The sequence below is a fragment of the Grammomys surdaster genome, unplaced genomic scaffold (genome assembly GCF_004785775.1).
Source record: "Grammomys surdaster isolate TR1022 unplaced genomic scaffold, NIH_TR_1.0 150, whole genome shotgun sequence".
Lineage (NCBI taxonomy): Eukaryota > Metazoa > Chordata > Mammalia > Rodentia > Muridae > Grammomys > Grammomys surdaster.
Genome location: NW_021604608.1, coordinates 19,765,660 through 19,781,935, shown reverse-complemented (window position 1 = coordinate 19,781,935; position 16,276 = coordinate 19,765,660). Strand labels below are relative to the sequence as shown.

The 16,276-nt window shown below is 41.7% G+C and overlaps 1 protein-coding gene across 2 annotated transcripts in view; it reads right to left on the bottom strand.

The window, feature by feature from the left end:
- Positions 1 to 16,276, bottom strand: part of N4bp2 (NEDD4 binding protein 2) — a 62,019-nt gene that overhangs the window by 39,418 nt on the left and 6,325 nt on the right. Inside the window, exon 1 of one of the 2 annotated variants that reach the window (XM_028765296.1) lies at positions 1,308 to 1,369. The exons of the other annotated variant lie outside the window; for it this stretch is intronic. The gene's annotated coding sequence lies outside the window, so the exon portion shown is untranslated. Of the gene's footprint in view, positions 1 to 1,307; positions 1,370 to 16,276 lie in introns of those variants that run through there. 2 annotated transcript variants of the gene reach the window in all.

The following is a 16,276-nucleotide window of genomic DNA, read 5'->3' as shown; positions in this document are numbered from 1 at the left end:
TCAAACCTCTCTCCAGGGTATTTCCATCTCAGCTAATGTAATAACCCTTGCCTCCTCTCATCCAAGTGGTAAGACAATTTGGCGATGCGAACAGGCAGTGAAAGCTAATTCATAGGTCAGATAATACCTCCCTGCTACTAAAGTGTCCCCCACCTTCCCTTCTCACTGAGGATAAAGAGAGCCTTTAAAACAGCTGTCATCCCGACCACTGTCATCTTGTCTTCCCCTAAGCATGCCCTTCTCTTGCCTCCTGAAGCACATCTAGGCTCCTGGCTCTTCTGCTCCTCCTTGAATGTTTCTGCCATGCTCCCACCAGGGACCTTTTACACTTTGGCTCCCTCTACCTATTTTTCTACCTGGAATCTGTAAGATGGATTTTTTTTCACCACCTCGTTATTACTCAAATATGACGACACTGTTAAATCTAGTACAGCAAAACCTTTTTCTTTCCTTAGACTGGGTCTCATGTAGCCCGACTGACCTTTAACTCCCTAGGTATCTAAGAATGACATTGAACTTCTGATCCTCCTGCTTCCACTTCCAGCTTTATGTGATGCTGGGATCCAACCCAGACTTCATGTATGCTTGGCAAGCACTCTACTAACTGAACTGGATCCTCACGCTCCTCAAAAACACACCTCGTGTCCCGCTTGGATTTTCTTCATGAGTGTTACCTTCTAGTATGCTATTCACTTACTGTGTTGATTTAGCTATGTGTCTACTACCCATATGCAGTAGGATCTAAGCTCCACAAGGGCAGAGACTCATGGATCTGGAGACGGTCACAGTCTGCTCGCTTTCCCTATTGGATATGTCTAATAAAGATCTCTAATTTAACATCTCTAAAATTAATAATTTCTTTAAAATCTCTGAAAACGTCTGTATATTTAACTACTTGGCCTGATAACCAAGAATCATGTACCTACATTCCTATCCGCTAACTTGTTTCCCCTGCACCAGAGTCCCTATAGTCTATTTTCAACAGACCAACCACAGTAATCTTTACAAAACTCAGGTCTGACCGGATCAGGGTCCGCTCTAAGCTTTCAAGGAGTTTTGCTGATCATCAGAGTAAAAGCTAAGGTCCACACACTGGCTACCCCTCTGCCAGCCCTTGACAGCTTCTTCCCACAAGACATTAGCAGGGATAATTCCCACTCTAAGATTTGTCCTCTTTTCAAGTGTCACATTCAAGAATTGCTTTCCTGACTACCCAATTCAAAGTCAGATATCCTTCTGCCCCAATCTCCACTTTCAAGCTAATCACTGATTGTCCTTAACGTCTCTTAACATACTATAAAATTTACCTTTTAATTAAATTTGTGTCATAGCTCCCTCCACCTTCCAGTAATGACAGTCACCAGTCACATGTGCCTAAATTTAAATTAATTAAAATTATAGAAAATTATTTTTTATACATTATATCAGATACAAGTAGAATTTAGAGCAAAGATTATCAGGAGAGGGAAAAGGCCAACCCACCAGGAAAAAACAAAAAAACACTAAATGTCTATGCATCAAAAACATAACTATAAACAGGAAAAAAAAGAAAAAGTAAACAAATTTCACTATAGTCAAAATCACTATACTATACTATACTATATACTATACTATAGTATACTATACTATACTATATACTATACTATATACTATACTATACTATACTATATACTATATACTATATACTATATACTATATACTATACTATACTATACTATACTATCAGCAACTTGGAGAACAACAGACCTCAACACCAACAGCTAAGGATCTAGTCAACATTTATGGAACATTCCACTCCACAGAGGCAGAAGACACTCTTTCGGATGCACGCAGAAGCTTGCCATGATAAACCATAACCCACATGACATACCAAATCTTAAGAAGCTTCAAAGAACTGTATGCATACAAAGTATGCTCTGCAACCACAGAGAGACAACTAGAAATCAGTAACAGAAAGACAAGAGGAAATCTTCAAACACTTGGAACCTGAGCAATAACTGAGCCCTAAGTCAAAAAGACCAAGTCTTGGGGCTGGGAAGACACATCAGTCTGTAAATGCAGGCGGTATTAGTATGAAGACCTGCCTTTGGGCCTGAGAACCCATAAAGAGCTAGGCAGAGTACAGTTGCCCATAACCCCAGAGCAGGGAAGGAGACAGGAGAATCCTGGGGTCACTGGATAGCCAGCCAAGGCATGAAACCTGAAAAGACACTAAATTCTTACATTTGTAAATTATAGAAAAATCTCACTAATGAGAACATATTAGGCCAGGCGGTGGTGGCGCATGCCTTTAATCCCAGCACTTGGGAGGCAGAGGCAGAGGCAGGCGGATTTCTGAGTTCAAGGCCAGTCTGGTCTACAGAGTGAGTTCCAGGACAGCCAGGGCTATACAGAGAAACCCTGTCTCGGGAAAAAAAAAAAGAAGAGGAAAAAAAGAAAAAAAAATGAGAGAACATATTAAAACAATAACACATGCTATGTGCTATACTTTTCTTTTTTTTTTTTATTTCTGGTTTTTCAAGACAGGGTTTCTCTGTGTAACCTCTGTAGACCAGGCTAGCCTCAAACTCAAGAGATCCACCTGCCTGTGCCCCCCAAGGGGTGGGGTTAAGGCTAAGATGTGTTCCACCGCAGCTCTGCTACACTTTTCATCACTGCGGCAAAATCTTTGCAATACACTATTGAAGAGTAATTATCTGGTCATGGTTCCAGTCTTAGTCTGGTCACACTGTTGCACATCCCACAGCGGCAACCATGACAGAAGAGGCTGTTGCCCACTGGCATCTAGGAAGGAGGAGCTGAGGAGAAGCACGGGGGATGCCTGGACAGAGTACTGCCTGCCTACACCGGAGCCTACACCGGAGCAACCAGGTCCCGCTTCCTAGTTCCAACCTTTTTAATTAATCCAAAATTATAAAGTGATCAGTGAATTAATCCATCGATTACAGCAAAGCCATTGTGATACAATCGCCTCTCAAAGTCCATGTCCACCAGCTAAAGACCAAGCCTTTAACACTCCTCTGGACACTTCATATCTAAGCTTTAACCACTTAAGTGCCATAAAAAGAATCCAATGCATCGATTTATTAATATGAAGTCTTGGCCGGGCGTTGGTGGCGCACGCCTTTAATCCCAGCACTTGGGATTAAAAACAAAAAAAAAAGAATATGAAGTCTTTCTAATATTTGAGAAGTAAATCAATACAATTCCAGTATTAACAAAACAAAGGAAAGAAATGACACAATCAACTTAGTGTCTACCAAGCACAGGGCTAAGAGGCACCTTGGGACTGTGCTCATGGGACTCTCCCAAACTGGAGACGGACAGGAAGTGATGAAGGCATGGTGATGAAAGTGATGAAGGTCAAGAAAATCTAAACAAGGTCTTTCCTCAGTCCTTACCTTTTCACAGTGGAGACCATAGTCTCCTAAGGACACTGCCACTCTCAGGGTGTCATCTCGCCTTGAAACAACAGTGTTCTAGGTTTTATTTAGTCTTAAGACCTCTTTTTAGCCGAGCAGTGGTGGCTCACGCCTTTAATCCCAGCACTTGGGAGGCAGAGGCAGGCGGATTTTGGAGTTCGAGTCCAGCCTGGTCTACAGAGTGAGTTCCAGGACAGCCAGGGCTATACAGAGAAATTCTGTCTCGAAAAACAAACAAACAAAAAAAACCCTCTTTTTGTTTGTGCCTCATCTACTCTTTGGTGGTTTCATTCAGCCTTAATGGTTTTAAAAGCCAAGCAACATGCTAACAAATTAGTATCTGAACCAGCAACTCTTCCTGGCCTGACATCAAACTCCTGCTCAGCTTGATCCTCAGCTGGTAGACCCAACCACTGAGATGGGATCAGATCCTGAAGGCTCTGACCTAACCAACTTAGCAGAGGTAGCTCACTGCCACTGGAGGTACGACATGAAGAGTCGATCCTGCCCCTGGTTCTTCTGTCTCCCTGTCTGACTCCTACACTCCAGGCAGGAAATTGCTTTGCTCCCTACAGGCTCCTACCATGATGTTCTGCCTCACCACACAAATGCCCAGAAGCAAAAGAGCCAAGATAGAAACCTCTGAAACGAGAAGCTGAATAAATCTTTCTTTAGTGCTTGTTCAGAGATACTGTAGTCAATAAACATGCAAGCCAGGCATGTATAAAATCTCACCTACAGACAAGGTCCAGCTGCTGAAACCAACCCCAAGTGTCATTCTCTTGTTACTGTTTTTGAGACAAGGCCTCACTCTGGAGGCGAAGCTGGCTGTCACTTAGCACCTGTGTTAGCTTCACAAGCAGAGTGCTGGGACCGGAAGCTGGGACCTCAACAGCAGCTTCCGACTCCTTTTTTCCCTTACATCTCTCAGGCACTTTACAAAACCTACTAGTTCTAAGTTCAAAATACATTTGTTGGACTGGAGAGACAGCTCAGAGGTTAACAGCACTTCCAGAGGTCCTGAGTTCAATTCCCAGCAACCACATGGTAGCTCATGACTACCTATAATGAGATCTGATGCCCTCTTCTGACCTGCAGGCATGTACACATGCAGGCAGAACACTGTATAATAAATAAATAAATCTTAAAAAAAAAACAAAAACATTTGCTAGCCAGGTATAGTGGCTCATGCCTTTAATTCCATCACTCTGGGAGGCAGAAACAGGCAGCCCACAGAGAAATCCAGGACAGCCAAAGCTACATAGTGAGACTCTGGTCTTGAAAAAAAAAAAAAATCAAAAAAGAAAAAAATACATTTGGCAATCCAACCAATTCTTATTACCTCTACCTGGATCAAAGATAGCATCCTCTCTCATCTGAACATAGGAGTGTGTAGACTCCTAATTATCTATTTTTATATCATTTTTTAAAGATTAATCAAAGGCTTTATATGTTTGGTAAAGCTCAATAACAGTATGTCCATATGAAGAGAGCTGTTTCCCAATTAGCTAACCTAAATAAAAGTAGTGACCCGCGGCTGCTCTCTACACGACTGCTCTTCACACCTGCGTGGCTCTCCTCACACCTGCGTGGCTCTCCTCACACCTGCGTGGCTCTCCACCGCTCCTACATCTCCTCTCTCTACATATATCATTTCTTATTAAAACACAATATACATATCATAAAATCCACTATTTTGGGCAGTGGTTCCTCAATATTGTGACACCTTAATACAGTTCTTCATATTGTGGAGGCACCCAACCATACAATTATTTTTGCTACCTCCTAACTCTAAATTTGTTGTTATGAATTGTAATGTAAATATCTCTGTTTTCCAATGGTCTTAGGTGATTCCTATGAATAGGTTATTTGACCCCCAATGTGGTCACAACCTATATGATGAGAACCACTTATTTAGGGGTATCTTCTTTCTCTTTATTTATGTACTTGGTTGTCTATTTCGTGACATATGTGCAGGTTCTCTCAAAAGTCAGAAAGGGTGCCAGAGTTAGTTGTAAGCTGCCCAATGTGGGTGCCAGGAGCCAAACTCAGGTCCTCTGCAAGAGCAGCAAGTGAGTGCTCACACAGGCTGCGCTACCTCTCCAGTCCCTTTCCTCTTTTTTCATTTTTACTTATTGCTTGGGTGTTTGCTTGTTTGTTTGTTTGGTGTTTGTGGCTCAAAGGATTAAACCTGGAGCCTCATATATACTAAGTGTGACACTCTCCAAGTCCAAAATTCTCCATCTTGAAGTACACAATTAGGGGTTTTTCAGTATATTTACAGAGATATACGCTAATGCAATTCTGGAATTTTGGTTTCTTTAGAAAAACACAGAATTATCATAAGAATGTGGTTTTTTTTAGTCCCAGGTATGGTGTGTATGTAGGGCTGCTTTGGAATGTCCAAAGCATCTAATTATGATTAGCGCTGGCAGAGATGTGGTATGCCAGCTGCAGATCGTTTCTGTGATTGTGTGAGGTTTGGAATTCTGGGAAATTTTCAGAGGGTATATAAATGCTAGGACCCCAAGAAGCGGGGTTGGTGATTGTTGGTAGAATTAGGGAGGTTAGTTGTAGTGTGTTAAAAGTTGTGCTCAAAGAAGCAAGAAGAAATTCAAGGATCGATCTCTCTCCCCCCCATCCTTTGTCTCCTATCTGGTGATAGGGGATGGAAGGGGGGGGGGGGGTAAATAAATGGTGGCAAAAAGAACCCACAAACTAGAAAGGCCAGCTATACTGTACAACCATCACCACAATCTAATTCCAGAACATTCCTGACATATCCTCTTATGTAAAATAAGCACTTAATCCTCATTCCCCTCCTCTCATCCCTGGCAACCCCAAAGCTCCTTTTTCTGTGGACTGCCTGCCTATTCAGGGGCACTGTATAAATGGAACCACGCAATAAGGCTTGTTATCACTGGTGTTTGCTTTGTTTCACTAAACATTTTCAAACTAAGATGTAGCCTGTGACAACGCTTCATTCACTTTGTTAATGAGTGTAAGACTATGGTACAAATATATCATATTTAACAACTTTCCAAATGATGGAAATTTTAATATTTTTATTATAAAAATCTTACTCATTTTTTAAATATTTAATCTAATCTTTAATTTAATCTTATCATTTTTTAAATATTTATTTTATGTGCGTGAGTATTTTGCCTGCTTGACTGTAAGTGCACCACATGTGCACAATGCCCAAGGTCAGAGGAGGACACTGGATCCCCTGGACCTGGAGTTACAGACAGCTAGGACCCATATGGGTGCTGGGAACTGTGGGTGCTCTGGACCACTGAGCCATCTCTCCAATCCTATTCTAAACACTCCTGAATAAATTTTATGGAGACAGTTTTCCTATTTCTCAGATGGATTCTAAGTCACATAACCATTAACCCTCTGAGGAAGCACCAGACTACTTTTCAGGAGATACATCAGTGTGATTCCCACGAGCTACACACAAGGCCTCCAAACTCACTACACTCTCACCGGTACCTATTACTGCCCTTCATTTTAATTATTGAAGACTTTATCTAAAACTTACTAGTCTGGCTAGTAAGTTTTGATTTGCATTTCCCTAAGGTTTAATGTGGGCAAGGATACATGTACATTACCACTTGTATGTCTTCTTTGAAGAAATATCTATTTGCATTACTTGCTCCTTTTAAAATTGATTTGTTTTTATTGCTAAGTAGAAACGAAGCTACTTACTCTACTCGGTAAGGCAGAAGAATTTTAAGCAGTGTGGTGGTCTGAATGAGAATGGTCCCCATAGGCTCATATATTTGAATGATTGGTCACCACAGAGTGGCACTCTCTGAGAAGGGTTAGAAGGTGTGGACCTGGCTCAGTCTGTCTCTGTCCCCACCCTCTCTCTATTCATGGACCAGGGTTACTTCCTACCCAAGCCTGCCTGACACCTGCCTGACGCCATGCTCCTGCCATAACGAACTAAACCTCTCAAACTGCAAGCAAGACCCCAATTCAATGGTTTCTTTGATGAGAGTTGTCTTGGCCACGGTGTTTCTTCACAACAGTAGGACAGTGACTAAGAAAGGCAGTCACTAAAAACTATGTTTTGAGCTGAATGTGTGAGGGTGTAGCTATAGTCCAGGTTACTGTGGACACAAAGCACAAAGACTGCCCAAGCACTAAAAGAACCTCAAGACCAGCACTGGCAACAGAGCAAGAAAACATCTAAAGTAAATCTTTTTAAATGCTTCAGGTACTGAGAGAGTGAGATAGAGAGACAGAGAGATAGGGAGACAGACAGACAGACAGACAGACAGACAGAGACAGATAGTGTGTGTGCCCAGAAACTGAGCCTAGACCCTCGCACATGTAGCTACTGAGCTACATTCTTGGGCTTTTTTTTTACTTATTTTGAGCCACCCAAGCAACATGGGATCAGAGTGAGAGTACAAAGAGCAAAGGACTGTGACTATGTTTTATATATCACTTTGTTATATACACTTTTATATTTTCCAAATATAATATCTGCATGTTTCAGATTCTGGGGGGAAAGTTACTATTATCTCATACAAAAGCAAATTTGTTTGTTTGTTTGTTTTGTTAGACAGGGTTTCTCCATGTAACAAGCCCTGGTTGTCCTGGCCTCCCTTTGTAGACCAGGCTGGCCTTGAACTCAGAGATCTGGCTGCCTCTGCCTCCTTAGTGCTGGGAACAAAGGCGTGTGCTACCACAACCAGCACACAAAAGCAAATCTTAGCCTCCCTCTCTACATCCCCAGCTTATGAACTATCTCTTTTCCTTCTTTCATGTGGTGACATGAAAGATACTATGTAAGAAGTATCCAAACAATATTTAGTACAGTGGGGAAATTCTAACGCATACAAACACAGTTAAACACCTCAATTACTTACGCATCCAACTCACATCAGTCTCACTCTTGTCCTAGAAGTGATTTATATTTAACTCACTTAGCACCTAATCTTGTAACATCCCTTCTCCACAATGAGAGCCTCTTAAATCCATGAGTTGTAAGTAAGCTGTCTTTACATACAGACCTATGTTAGATAACAGAATATATTCTAAAAGATACAGAAAATAAGGACAGGTAAAGTTTGATGTACTATGAGAAAATGTGAAAAGATTGAATTAACTAAACAATTATTAATAACTCTATAAACATAAATTTTATATATACATCCCCAAAACTTCTACCTTAATAATCAATTCTGGCTAGCCTCAAACTTGCTATGTAGACTAAGCTGGCCTTGAACTTGCATCATCCTATACCATACTCCCAAACATCCCTTTTTTAATGATTTTAACAGGGACTTGAGAGGTAGCTCAGTTGATAGAGTACTCGCCTAATATGCACAGTACTTACTGTGCATGATAAATGCTTGATTTCCAGCACCATATAAAACTGGGTGTGGTAATACGTGCCTGTCTAATTCCAGCTCTAGGGAGGTAGAGGCAGGAGGATCAGAAATTCACCAGGCATGTGGCACATACCTTTAATCTCAGCACTCAGGAGATGGAGAGAGGAGGATCAGAAGTTCATTGGCATGGTGGCACATGCCTGTAACCCCAGCACTCAGGAGGCAGAGGCAGGTAGATCTTTAAGGGTTTGAGGCCAGCCTCATAGAGCATAGTTAAGTTCCAGGACAGCCAGAGCTACATAGTGAGATCCTGTCTTGGAAAGACAAAAACAAAAGAATACAATTTTTTAAATATATTTTTGGTTATGAACCTAGCCTTTAACAGTTGAGCCATCTATGCAGCCCAATCTTTAAGATTAAGTCAAGTAAAAGATAATTTCAAGCATACTATATGACATATACCTGCAATCTCAGAATCCCAGGATTCGAAGAAGCTAAAGCAGGGTTGTAAACTCAAATCCAACTTGGGCTACCTGGCAAATACTTTCCAAAAAAACCCACACATACATATGATAAAGATAATGCAGAAACTAAAGTCTCATGGACACACCAAGACTAAGTCACCAAAACAGACATGTTTATAGAAAAGAAACCAATTATCTTTAACATATATTTATATATCATAAAACTACAACAAGTGATAAGTGAAGACACTCTGAACATCAGTAGAAAACAGATCAGTTATATTATGGCAACACTACTCTTTAAGTGCAGCCATTACCAGCGGCTGAGCAGCGTGTGGCTCCTGCTCCAAGAGCAGATGGAAGGTACGCTGCTCTACAGCGTCCCGCTGCTCTACAGGCTGCTCTACAGTGCGGCGTCTTCAGTCCTTCCCTACTTACTGCAGTCTTCACCTCGCTGACTTTAGGCCCCTCCACTGTCGGCTCACTAACTGGTACTCTCTGTAATATATCCAGACATGATTATACATGACTAGTCTTCCTGGTCCCTGTCCCAGTGCTGACACAGCTCATCTTGAACACTGTACCAAGTGGCACAGAGCACCATGCTCCCAGCACCACTTGGGCAGAGCCTGGACAAAGTGGCTGACCAGGGTAAGTAATTTAAAGTATCCATAGTGAGAGTTTTGGTTTCTTTAAAAACTCAGTTGTGTCATGTAAACGTGTTTCTGTTTTAATCCTAGGTGTGGGATATGAGGCTCCTTCAGATTATTCTCAGCAGCAGACTATTTCATGTTTGGGCAGGGGTGTGATTCTACCAGCTACAGATAGTTTAATTCTGAGGAGTTCTGAAGAAGGAGGAAGCTGCTGCTGGTCTCTGTTGTTTGACAAGAAGAAGTTGGACGTACCTTGATGATGAAGATCAGACTTGACCAAGGAACTCAATGCCCTTAATTCAGCAGGAAGTAATTTAAAGAGACCTGCACCCCCTTTCCACTATAGCCTTCTTTCTTGGGGTGGGGGTTGGAAAGGATTCGGGTAAACAAGGGATGGAAGGTAGGAAAAGATAAAAGAACCCAAATAAAATAGTGTGGGGAGGGGATACGCCTACGGGTATCCACTCAAAAAGTAACTTCCAGTTTCATCTGTAGATGTTCATCTCCTTGACCAACATGTTTGTGGTGACTTGAATAGGAATGGCCCCTGTGAACTCATGTGTTTCAATGTTTGGTCCATGGGGAGCAGCACTATTAGGCGGTGTGGCCTTGTTGGAAGAAGTGTGTCACTGTGGAAGCAAGCACTGAGATAGCTTACGCTCAAACTCCACCCAGTGTGGCATTCAATCCCCCTCTGCTGTCTTCAAGATGTACAACTCTCAGATCGGTCTCCAGCACCATGCTATCCCATATGTCACCATGCTTCCTGCTATGACCATAATGGACTGAATCTCTGAAACTGTAAGCCAGCCCCTAATTAAATGTTTGCCTTTATAAGAGTTGCCTTGGTCATGATGTCTCTTCACAGCAATGAAATCCTAACTACAAATAACAATTTTTTTTTGAGAAAATGGGTCATGTTAACACAAAAAAAAAGATATGAAAAATGTATAGATGGCTAACATTAAGTAAAATGTAGAAGATATATAGAAGTGATATGTCAGCCGGGCAGTGGTGGCGCACGCCTTTGATCCCAGCACTTGGGAGGCAGAGGCAGGTGGATTTCTGAGTTCGAGGCCAGCCTGGTCTACAGAGTGAGTTCCAGGACAGCCAGGGCTACACAGAGAAACCCTGTCTCCAAAAACAAAACAAAACAAATAATAATAATAATAATAATAATGAAGAAGTGATATGTCAGGAGGGGCCTGGTGGCACACGCCTTTAATCCCTGCACTCAGGAGGAAGAGGCAGGCAGGAAGATCTCGAGTGTACAAAGAGAGGTCCAGGACAGCCAGGGCTAGAGAGAACCCCTGGGGGTGTCTTAAGGAGAGACTGAAACAGTCACTAAATGAAAAACTAGGACACCAATAGTTAAGCTGACAAAGTCAACTGTCTCATACCATTTCACAACACCAGCTCTTCCAAATACCTAGTTAGAAAAAATGTGATACTTGCTTTCTCATGATTTTTCTTTTAATCACTCAAATATGTAAATCGAAGTTTGAAAACCTGTGTGTAAAATATTCACCCGCTACAATCTTAGTAGTACTTACTGGCTGGCTGGCACTAAGAATACTCATATGCTTAGGAAGGCCACAGACTCCAACTCTAAAGCTGTCTTCTTACTAGAGAATATAATAAAACACAATGTTAAATATAAGGCACAGTTAAATCAAATTACAATCTTATGGGGGAATGAGAATCTCACTATGTAGCCCCCAAGACTTACTCTGTTGATTGGGCTAGCCTGGAACTCACAGAGATCCACATGCCTCTGCCTCCCAAGTGCTGGGATTAAAGGCATGTGTGTGCCACCATGCCCAGCATTCAATTATAATTTTAAACAAATAAAAATCTGAAATATAGCAAATATTTAGGAGTACATGATATCGTTACTAGAAAGCTACTGAAAAGAGACTTCATTTGACACTACTGGAAGTGATGACTAAAGTTTGCAAATATTTTTTATAAAGAATGCTTAGTTTATAAAAACTAAGCATTTATTCTAAGTAGGATACTATCACAGAGAATCTGTAATGAAAACACAGTAATTCATTTTGCTTGTTTGAGTTTGATTTGAACAACTCCTTAGACCGGTAACGGTCTTGATTACCCTTTCCCCAGGCTCCGTCCAAGCCCTTGCGTTTCCTTCTCTGACACACCTTCACCCTAGTCCATAGTCCAACCTGCGCCCTAAGCCTATCCATGGCTTGCCTCAATACTGTCTTTACATTGGTCAAGAGATTGAAAGGAAAATGAGAACAAACCAATTTCCCGTGTTCCCGTTTTAACCTTTAAAAAATTAAATTTGAGCCGGGCAGTGGTGGCGCCCACGCCTTTCATCCCAGCACTTGGGAGGCAGAGAGGCAGGCGGATTTCTGAGTTTGAGGCCAGCCTGGTCTACAGAGTGAGTTCCAGGACAGCCAGGGCTACACAGAGAAACCCTGTCTCGAAAAACCAATAAATAAATAAATAAATAAATAAATAAATAAATACTAAAACTCATTATTAAAATTTTATTATGTTAATATGTTATTATGTTAATAAAAATTGCCCTTATATAACCAGGTGTAGTGGTCCATGCCTGTAACTCCAAGACACAGGATGCTAAGGCAGAGTAGCACAAGTCTGAGACCAGCTTGGGATTCACAGCAAGTTTGGGGCCACACTGAGCTATACAGTGAGACACGATCTCAAATCTTCATCAAAGAAAAGGGAGAGAGAAGTAAAAATAACAGCGTGAATTACAGGTTTGTTCCTGGGACTATTTACCAGAACCTCATTTCAAATGGCTTAGTGGTAGTGTTCACCTAGCACGGACAAGGCCTAAACTTAATCCCCAGTACCAACAAAACTCAAAAACTTACAAAGAGTCCTGTTGGGCTTTGAATAGAAAATATCCCCCCAAGAATTTATATGTTGAAGGATTGGTCCCCAGTTGGGCCTATTTTGGTAGAAACTTTAGGAAGCAATTCACTAAAGCATATCATATGAAGGGTATCTTGTCTCTACCCCCTCTGTCTCTTTCTCCCTCCTACTTAAATGAAATGAACAACCATGTCCTACCCCATACTCCAGTCAATGTGATGCCATGCCTCACCATAGGCCCACAAACTGGGCCAGACAAACCTCAGAAACAGCCAAACATAATAAATCCTTCCTCCCTACGCACACCAGTCCTCCGGAAGCCAGACATGACACTACACATCTGTAACCCCGGCACTCTGAAGATCACTGCAAGTGTAAAGCCAAACTGCTCAAAATAGAATCCAAGACAAGCCAGGGCTACATAGCAAGACTCTGTGTGTGTGTGTATATATATATATGTTTCCATGTATGCATATAACCAGCTCTTCCACACTCAGTGAACAAAGCAGCCTGCTGCTTCGTCAAGAGAGCCAACTTCCTCACTTCATCTCATCATGTAAGGGCCTCGTGACTGTGTGACTTCATATCACAAAACCAAGTATGAGTATGACCTTCAATAGTTTTTCATAAATATGAATGTTTTGCCTATACTATGTTTATGTACCACATGCATGTCTAGTGCCCCGAGGCCCAAAGAGGGCACTGGATCTCCTGGAACTGGAGTTACAGGTGGTTGGGAGCTGCCATGTGAGTGCTGGGAATGGGACCTAGGTTCTCCAGAAGAGCAGAACCAAGGAGCCATCTCTCCAGCCCCAACAGCATAATCTGAGAGACCACATTCATGTAACTTTTATTACAGTATATTGTTAGAATTGCCCACCATTTCCTATTTTATTATTCACTATTATTGTTCATCTCCTACTGTGTTCATAAGTTACACTTTATCATAAGTGTTTATATATACCGGGAAAAACATGCTAGGAAGTAAGTATTCTACCTTAGAGCCAGACCCCCAGTCCAAGTCTTCTTTTCTTAAATAACACAGTATGTATTATTTCATCCTGAGTATCTCTATTTATACTTCAACTTAGGTTTTTGTTTATTTGTTTTTATTTTTAGTAGTACTGAGGACTGAACCCAGAATTTTCTATGTGCTATTCAAGATATTTCCAGTCAGATATTTACTCTCATTCCCTCTCCTCTCCCCGACAACATTTTCCATAGCTTAGACTGGCCGAAAACTTGCTTTGTAGCACAGCTGATCTTCCTGCCTCCACAGCCCAACTGCTAGAAGGGATTCCACATGCATGCCACAACAGCTGCCTCCAGTTAGATTCCTGATGGGCTACATATCTCAAACTTTGTTTCACAATGCATACTTTACATCTCTGCACTCAATACTATTCTCAATTTCATAAAGTCCCTCCGCCCCATAAATACAGTGGTTTGAGCCAAGTATTTAGCAAACAGACTCCTGATTCCTTACTTCCACTGTCTACGGTCCTCTCTGAGGCCATCATTTACCCTTGTCTTCTCTCTTACTGACGCATCTTCATTTCCTCCACCATCATCTTCAAACTGTATCTCCAACTTCTTCTCCTCCTTTTAAGATTTGTTTCTATATATTTACTTCATGTGACATCTGATGCGTGTATGTGAACATGTGCATGCTATGCTGTTCATGTGGGATCAGAAGATAACAGCAATCTATTCTTTCTTTCTATCACAAAAGATCTGGTATTAAACTCAGGTCAGTCTTGTCACGAGGTGCCTTTACTCCCTAAACCATCTTACTGGCCTCTTTTTTCTTATTCATCCATTATTTCCTAATTAGACTTAGAGATCATGAAAGAAAAGCAGCATATTTTATATATATCAAAGCATCAGCAGAGTGCTTTGTACATGGAGACTTAATAAATATGGAGTGAAGAAAAAAGATAATACATGTAAGGTTTGGTACTATCTGCAGTTTCCAGCTTCCGTTTAGATCTTGGAATGCATCCCCAGTGGATACCGACGATTCCCACTGGGTCTTCTCACCAGCACTCTTAGCCTCATCCACAGACAGCTCTTCTGCTCACTTCCCTCATGTCATTCTTCCTCCTGGGCTCTGTCACATAACCAGCCTCATGGTTTCAACAGCTATAACTGATTCTATTAAGGAATTCTCTCCAAAATGCAATAGTTAACTGCCTGACGCACTGCCACATGGCTATTCCAGTGTGCCTCAATGTTTAAAAAAAAAATTTTTGACTCTGTCTTTCAGAATCATGGTCCACTTCCTTGGTAATGCATGAGGACTTTCATGACCTGGTCCCTCAATTTAAGAGCTTCTTCTTCCCATCCTTCGCATGCTCTCTACTCCATGTGCATCTCTCAGGTGCTTCTATCAGGAGGTAAGTCAGTCTGTCTCACACACAGTCAACCCACATGCTCACACGAAAGCAATATTCCCCAGCTCCATTAACTTTTAGAAATGTCACCCACTCCCCCAAAGTCTGACTTCAACTCACCCTGGGCACACCTTTATCCTAGCACCTTTGAATTCACTTTAGACTACTATTATGAAGGCCAGTATGTATGTTATTTAGTAAACAAAAACTCAATGAATATCCTATATGCTAGTATAAGCCAAAAATACTGCTTTTTTTAGACAGTAGACTTATAATCCCAGCACCTGCAATATTCAGGTCCATAATTTCTTCCCACAAATAAAGTACCTACAAGAACCAATGCATAATCAGACAAGTGACTATGAGTAGCAATGGACATCCTTTGCATCTGCCCAGAACTCCTTCTCCATCAGGGGTCACTTTTCCATTAAGTGTCAAACTAAAGTGTCATCATATAACAGAGAGTCCCGCCGGACAGTGGTGGCGCACGCCTTTAATCCCAGCACTTGGGAGGCAAGAGGCAGGTGGATTTCTGAGTTCGAGGCCATCCTGGTCTACAGAGTGAGTTCCAGGACAGCCAGAACTACACAGAGAAACCCTGTCTCGAAAAAAAACAGAAAAAAAAAAAAAAAAAAAACCAACAACACAGAGAGTCCCCAACATGCAACTCTAATAGATAGCCTGTGCTGAGAGGAACCGGGTCCTATCCTTAGCAGAATGAGGAATGATGCCCATACGTGTGTTATATGTACATGAAAGGCCCAGCTATGGTCAAAGTCCTACCCATGACTACCTCATCATACAGTTTCTATTATACTGTCACATGGGCAGACAGCATCCCATCCACCCCTGCAGGACACTTCCAACACTTCAACTCCAAAATGCCCCAATAACAAGAAAACCGAAAAGATGGAAATTAGATGTCAAAGAATATTTTTCATTCAGGCTTAGAAAATTTTCATCGGGCTGGTGAGATGGCTCAGTGGTTAAGAGCACTGACTGCTCTTCCAGAGGTCATGAGTTCAAATCCCAGCAACCACATGGTGGCTCACAACCATCTGCAATGAGATCTGATGCCCTCTTGTGGGGTGTCTGAAGGCAGCTACAGTGTACTTATAATAAATAAAT